General features: G+C 29.9%; 1 protein-coding gene across 5 annotated transcripts in view; it reads left to right on the top strand.

Moving 5' to 3' along the window:
* The first annotated feature begins 1,322 nt into the window (after positions 1 to 1,322).
* LOC106462876 (chromodomain-helicase-DNA-binding protein 7-like) overlaps positions 1,323 to 7,190 on the top strand; it is a 167,453-nt gene continuing 161,585 nt past the window's right edge. For 4 of the 5 annotated variants that reach the window (XM_022390278.1, XM_022390280.1, XM_013922841.2 and 1 more), the window contains exon 1: positions 1,323 to 1,376. The gene's annotated coding sequence lies outside the window, so the exon portion shown is untranslated. Of the gene's footprint in view, positions 1,377 to 4,496; positions 4,508 to 7,190 lie in introns of those variants that run through there. The other variant, XM_022390279.1, reaches the window with a different exon arrangement.

The following is a 7,190-nucleotide window of genomic DNA, read 5'->3' on the forward strand; positions in this document are numbered from 1 at the left end:
TATTAAGTAAGGACTTGTGTCGCTAAAGTTTCGTCGGAACGAAGTTACGGAAAGTTAATTAACAAACGGAGACGTAACAATATATATATATATATAACAGTAAGTTTTCAGTTTCTCTTTAAGAGAACAAGAAATCTTCCAGAATTACTATATCAACCGCACACACATATTTGCACAACTTTATCAAATATCATAATCCAGTTTATTACATTCTGTACGATTTATACGAATGTTGTGTTAGACACGACTGCAAGTGAAGGTTTTTAGAACCTCTTCCATTGGTTAAAGTGGTTTCGAAAAGGTACCGGTATTCCCGCATTTAGAAGGGGGTGGATTTCTTTTTGACCTGATATGAAACGTTATAGTTACAAAAGCACCAGAACCAAAGGTATTTTCCTGCGAAATCAAATAGGTGCGAGTAGGGTGTTTTGCAGTATTATATCTTTTTTTTTTTTTTCTGAAATATCGTACTGTCATTTCATTTCTTACTGGTATGTATACCGCCTCATTGTCGTCTCTTCTACTTTATTAAGTTAACTCAAAAGTATTTTCTTCGATTTAAGTTATATGAATGGTGAAGTTTGATGGCAGTACTGCTCTCAAAACTAGTATGACCGAAATAACCGTATAATTTTAATAAAACGTACAAGTACTGAAGCAAATAATTGTTAAAACTCTCACCAGACACACTTGAATATATTACACAGTCTTGTAGATGTCACTATATCAAATCATAAAATTCACACACTAATGCATGTTTTCGATGAAATAATTCATAACGTAAAATTGCAACTTACATAGCATTTATGTAATTTTATTCAGTCTTCCCAATATCTTGTTTGAAGCGCCATCACTCTTAGTATTTCAAAATATTGTCATTACTTACTGTATAATAAGACAAGGCTATCCAGGACGAGTTGAGCTTCTGACACAAATTATTTAGTTTCTCGTCCCTTTACATCCGGGCCTTTATTAAAATTAGCGTTTTCCTATTGGTTTGCTTACCGGGCGACCAACATAACTCTTTTTACTTTGTAGCAACGTAAAGTGTAATGCTATTGGACAAACGCGCGAGCGCTTTATGATTGAAATTATTGATATTTGAAAAGTGCTTTAAACAGTAAAAGTTCCACAAATAAAGAAAATAAAAAAAGAGTATATTATTTATGAATGAAGCGTTAGATTTTTTTAAATACTGAGAGTTAAAAGATAAAAATAATAAATTACCATATTTTGTTAGTCTTGAAGCTAGCCAATCAGGGCGGTCTTAACATAACCAAAGCTGACATCAACACGATGTACAATGTAAGCGACAAAAGCGACTCAAACTTAGAAAATCACGAATCAATGGAGTCTGGTATCTTTGATTGTAGAATGTAAGTACAAATTGAGTAGATGGCGTCATATGATTTTTTTTTTAATTTTTTAATGCTGAAATTGTAAATAGTAAAAATACTTCGTTGGTGGGTTGATTGTCAAATATCACCATCCAGTAGAAACGATCACGAATTTGATATCTGATAACTCCTGAAAATGGCGTTCAAAGAAAAGTTAGCATGGTTCATTGTTCTCACGAGTTTAACTCGAAAATATTTTTTGAGAATATTTAATGGTTTTAAGTGTATTATGATTTTGTTTGATGAAATTTTCACTTTTTAGAAACCCAAATTATATATATATAGTTTGCATACATAATCATCTTGACAGAGATACCACATGTCATAAGGCAAATGACCTGATGCTGTACTGTAGCCTGTAGGGGCTTCTTTCTGGGGTAGGGGTATTCATGCCAAAGTTTGACGGTTGTAGTATTGCAGAATAGGCCTAATATTAAGCCTAATGTGAATTCTATTGCATGAACTTTGAGGAAAACTATTGCTAAGACTAAGAGTAACATAACTAAAATAATTATTTCAATTGTTCACGTCTGGCAGAAATTTAGGTTTTTATTAAGAAAGGTAATAGGAAATTTTCATTATATATCTAGTGTGATAGTATTATTATTAATTTAATGTCTTGAATTTGAAAATGTAGACTACAAAAGTGTAAATATGATGTAGAAATGCACAATGTGATAAGTATGCCTTGTAGTTATATTTCTCAAAATGATAAAATATACATAATCAATAGATGGTACTATATATTTTGTAGCTATCCTAACTTTGTTTCAAGTAACCTGCCTTGACCTGATAGTGATCTATGGCTTTAGAACATGAAGTCAATATTAGTGTATTATACAAAAATATGATTAAGTTATAATTACACACACACACATTTATGTTACAACTTAAATAAAAGTATATGACTTGCAAACTTGTTATTACAATATTCATATTGTGAATGCTAAGCTTTTGTGAGTGGAACATGACCTACTCTTTTGATAACAGTCTGTTTGTAATAGATTTAGGCTAATTTTTCATGTGTAAATTAATTTTTGCATATTTTAGGATTTAAGTTTTCATTCACATATGGTGCTGTCTTCATTCAGAAGGTTGGCAGGGTTATTTCTCTCCAGTTTTCTTGTTCTTTGCATTACTATTTGTGTAATTACTTTTTAAATCTCGATCATTTATTAATATCACCCATTCATCTCCTCCTTGTCTTTTTTACATGCTTGGCAAACTTGCACCTTACTTTTTTTGGTTGATATTAAAAGCAATATTTGACACTCCCACATTTTCTTTATTACTACTTTCCTATTTACCTTGTCTTTCCAGAGTTCGGGTTTTTGTGTGTCTAAAATATACTACTGAATAAATATATCATCTCAAATTCCATTCTTAACTTGTATGTCTACCTTGTATCTTGACATCCCATTATTGGTTCAGAATGCATTTTTGCCATCGTAATTCTTGTTTTTATTTTTCCTAAATATTTTCATTGTTATTCAAATTACTAATTAGCTCTATGTCTTTAATTGCTCAAGTTTTTTCATATGAATATTGTATTTTGAATAACCATCATTTTCTTATTTAGATGCATTTGAAATAGATATTGACATTTGATTGTTCAATGAAGTGTTCATTCTTTGCCTGTATCAGGCATGGTAAGTTCAACATGGTGATAAACTTATCATGCCCGAGATGGGCAAAGAATGAAAACATCATTAATCATTTTCTTAATGGCTAACAACTAGTAGTGGGCAACCAGAAATGCCACTTTAGGTTAAACAAACTATCCCCAGGACTCTGTGTAGTTGTTCATGCTTTGCTGTATGCCATTGAATTTCTGACAAATTCCTCTACCATCTGCTGTGAGGAACCAATTCAGCAATATTTCAGATGAAGACACCTGTTGACAAATAATTGACTATTACATTGCACTAGAAGTGGGCAATCAGTGGAATTTGCTATTTGATTAATTGTTGCGCTTATTAATCAATTATGTTCAACTAATCGATTATTTCCATGAGATGTCAAAAACACTTGAGTATTGAAAGTTGAAAGTTTTTTTTTGTTAAAACTTTGTTGGATCAGTTGTTTTTCATACCCTACCATTAAATGTAGTTAAATTACCAATGTACAGTAAAATTAAATTTTGAAAATTATGAAATAAATGTGTTTCTTTTTCCTCTTTTTGCAGACATCATTTTAGAAGATATATAATTTATTTTACTCACAATTTTAGCTGTTTACTTTTTCGTGTATGTTTAATTTTATAGTTTTATACTCTTATGAGTAGCGAACTAGGCCTAGCTTGTTTTCTCTACGTTTGTTATCAAAACAAAAAATTGCATACTTTTCAAATTTTCATTTGAGACAATAAATAATACATAATTCATTAAAATAATCTGACCAAAACAACTGTAATTTAAATGTTTTTCTAACTAAGCTATAAATATGTTTAGAAAAAACAATGTTATGAGCATCAGTTTCCATTACGGATATCAATCACTTCCCTTGAACTAATACGTGGTGCTTCCAAATATGAAAGGATAGTTGTAAGCTTGAAATAAAAAAATAATTTCTGTTGTTTATAAACACGTTATATAAAGTTTTGAAAACTATCTTGAAAGTTAAGAATAGATGTATGGGAAAATTGATATCTCAGCAAATTAAAAAGTTAGGGTGTTGAAACTCTACATTTTACTTTGTTATTATTTATAGATTATGTAAACATTACTTAGGTAGTATGGATGCTACACTATTAAAGTTATAAAACTAAAAGAGAAGAATTGATAATGCTTGTATGTCATGTGACACAATGAAAGTGAATATTGAGAACATTTTCTTTTGAAATTAAGAAATTAAAACTTGAATAATATAAAAAGTTGAATTATAAACTACATTCTGATGGTAATTTTATTTACATACATGACAAATAAAATTTAATGAAATGTTGAATGTAAATGTAAAATGTTGAGACATTCAAAACAGTCAAGCCCTTATTAAAGGGCTAAGAAGAAAATTGGGGATTTCCAGAAAAATAGTTGGTTTAAATTTTTGCTTTTCTCAAGGGTGTGTGTGGAAGTACAGCCTTGAAAGACCTAGTGGTCTTTTGTTTGTAGGTTATGTAATAAAATCAACAATAACAACTGCTCTAAAATGAGTTGTGGTTGTGTCACTGCTGTCAATTAAGATTTATGTAATTGTAGATTTATTACTGAAAATATTGTTAACAGTTAGGATACCCAACTGATGAAACAATGCATTCTAGGAATTATAAGTAAAGATGTTAGAAAAGTATATCTAATTGGTTATACTTATTACCAGCTTGAGTTTGTTTTACTCTTAAGTAAGTAGATTGTGTGGTTGGTAGTTAATATTAATTCAGTTATATTTAATATTAATAATGTACATTACTTCCTAACATTTATAAAATGAGTTTCGTTTATAGAAATGTTACTTAGTACATGAAAAGGGTAAAAAATGTATTAATTGTAGTACCTTAAAGCTGTTACTGATTTCTGAGTAAACACTGATATGAAACACATTTACAGTTTGAGGTGGATGTTAGATATGTGTATGTAGTATAAATTACAAATTGGCTTAACCCGTTTTAACAACAGCCTAGCTCATGGGTGATGCATGTTTTTTTACTTTTGTAGAAACTTCAGTTATGCAACTGGTGATGAAATGGGAGAGTGCTGTCAGACTTATTTGCATGAGTGTCACATCTGATTAGGGCAGGCTTCATAACTATAGAATTTACAGTCAAAAGAAACCAAACATTAATTAGATTATCAAATTGCTTGTTTATAAAGTGATTAGCTGTCACTTGTTGCACCTTTTGTAAGTTTGTTCAAACTTGTTATTATTGCTTAATGATCATGCATATTTATTTGAAAGATTTCAAAGCTTCACCCTTTGAATTTGACACCCAAGGCTATTTCACCCCAAATTCTGCAGAACCCTGTATAATAACTGTATGTTACAATTAAATTTAGTTAATGGGATTTTAATAATACACTTCATTGTTGCTTGCACATTATTCTTATATGATAAATCCAAAAATGATTTCTAATCCAATCTTAAGTATGGAATCTAATGACCTGGTTAATATGTTCTCTTGTAACATAACCTCAATGTACTTGAAAATGCTGCTTCTGATTGTGAAACTTTTTGCAATAAAGTTATCAAACGTTCCACTCCTCTTTTACATCGTAATTTAATTACTGCTTTTTACATAATTTGTGGGTATTGGTCATTTCCCCATCTTGGAAGGATGCTAACATTTAATATCATGAAATAACAGAAAATTAGTAGTTAAAGTAGTAAGTACTGAATTGCTACACAGGCCCCATAAAACCCCATATTTTACCATAGTTGCTAATATTGGTTTATATGGTTTAAAATATAAGAAATTTAGTGCAGCATACTAAAGACAAATTTATGTTTCCATATTTTGTAAATGTCCTAAAGACTTCAGATTTGGTACACATGACTAACTACACAGCAAAATTAAAAGCAAATATTTACTGTTGTAATTACATTTTTGAATTATAACTTGAAAGATAATGGATTGGAATTATAATGTGATACGTTTTCATTCTGTGTGACCAACTTTGAGTCTGTGGCTATGAGTTAAAAGACTCAAAGCCTCATACTAGGTGGCTGTAAGATTCTAATGATTCATGAAATAATTGATTTTTTTCATTAAATCTTGTGTTGCACCACAGATAGCATATGTATTGGTATGGAAGTATTTTTACATAATTTTATTCAACATTTTCAATTTTATTACATTAGTATTTTTCTTTGATAATTTTAATGTCTCAGATAATGTGAATTTACAGCTTTTAACAATCACATTGCATTGTTTTTTTCTGTTCAGTGTACTTCTTCACAGTCTGTCTATTCCCCTAACAATGTGATATGGGGTGACCTTACTCCCCTTGATTATTTAGACTAAAACTAAATATGTCACATGGTCATTTGGACACTGCCTCATTAACTCTCTCAACACTGGGTCGGTCGATTGGACTGACCATGGGACCTCTTTGTACTCATTTAAAGTCTTTATAGATATAATACTTCTAACTTTCAATATAGTGTGTATATCTTCACAAAATTTGGAAGCTCGTGTTACACTATCGAATTACATTACCTACACGCTGCTTGTGTGCGTGCCTCGTGAAACATTTTATTATATTATTATTATTATCTATTTTACTTAATTTAATCTTCACTAACCTAAAAAGATCCCTATATTTATATTTTAGTTATTTTTATAATAATAAATGAAGAATAAACATGAAAAACAAGAAACAAATTACATCTTTTTTCTTGCTGTCAATTGTCAATTATACTTAAGCCTACATATTTTATACTAATGGTAGTAGTGCATTAAATAATTTTTATTTAATTAAATAATGAACCAAAGAACATAGACTAATGACATGCAAAAAGCATACAATTTCCCATAACTCAAAATTTTTCTGGTTTTCAAACTATACAACAAGAGCTGTTACAAATTCATCCAATCTAGTTGTTAACTTTTCCATAGGAATGAAGCTTGTACTCTGAGTGAGCTTGACCCTTATCTGTTCAAAACACAATGTTATACAATACATTATTTGATAGATAAAAACCATGACTTTCCATTGGTTATAGGTAATAAATAAATAAAAAGTTTTAACCCTTTTGAGATGGGTCACAGGTGAAAGGCCATGTCGTTTCATTTGTTGACTTGCATTCTAAAATTTTAATTTAAACTACTAGTTTTGTGAATTTTTGTCAATAAAGTTTGGT

The sequence above is a fragment of the Limulus polyphemus genome, unplaced genomic scaffold (genome assembly GCF_000517525.1).
Source record: "Limulus polyphemus unplaced genomic scaffold, Limulus_polyphemus-2.1.2 Scaffold1273, whole genome shotgun sequence".
NCBI lineage: Eukaryota > Metazoa > Arthropoda > Merostomata > Xiphosura > Limulidae > Limulus > Limulus polyphemus.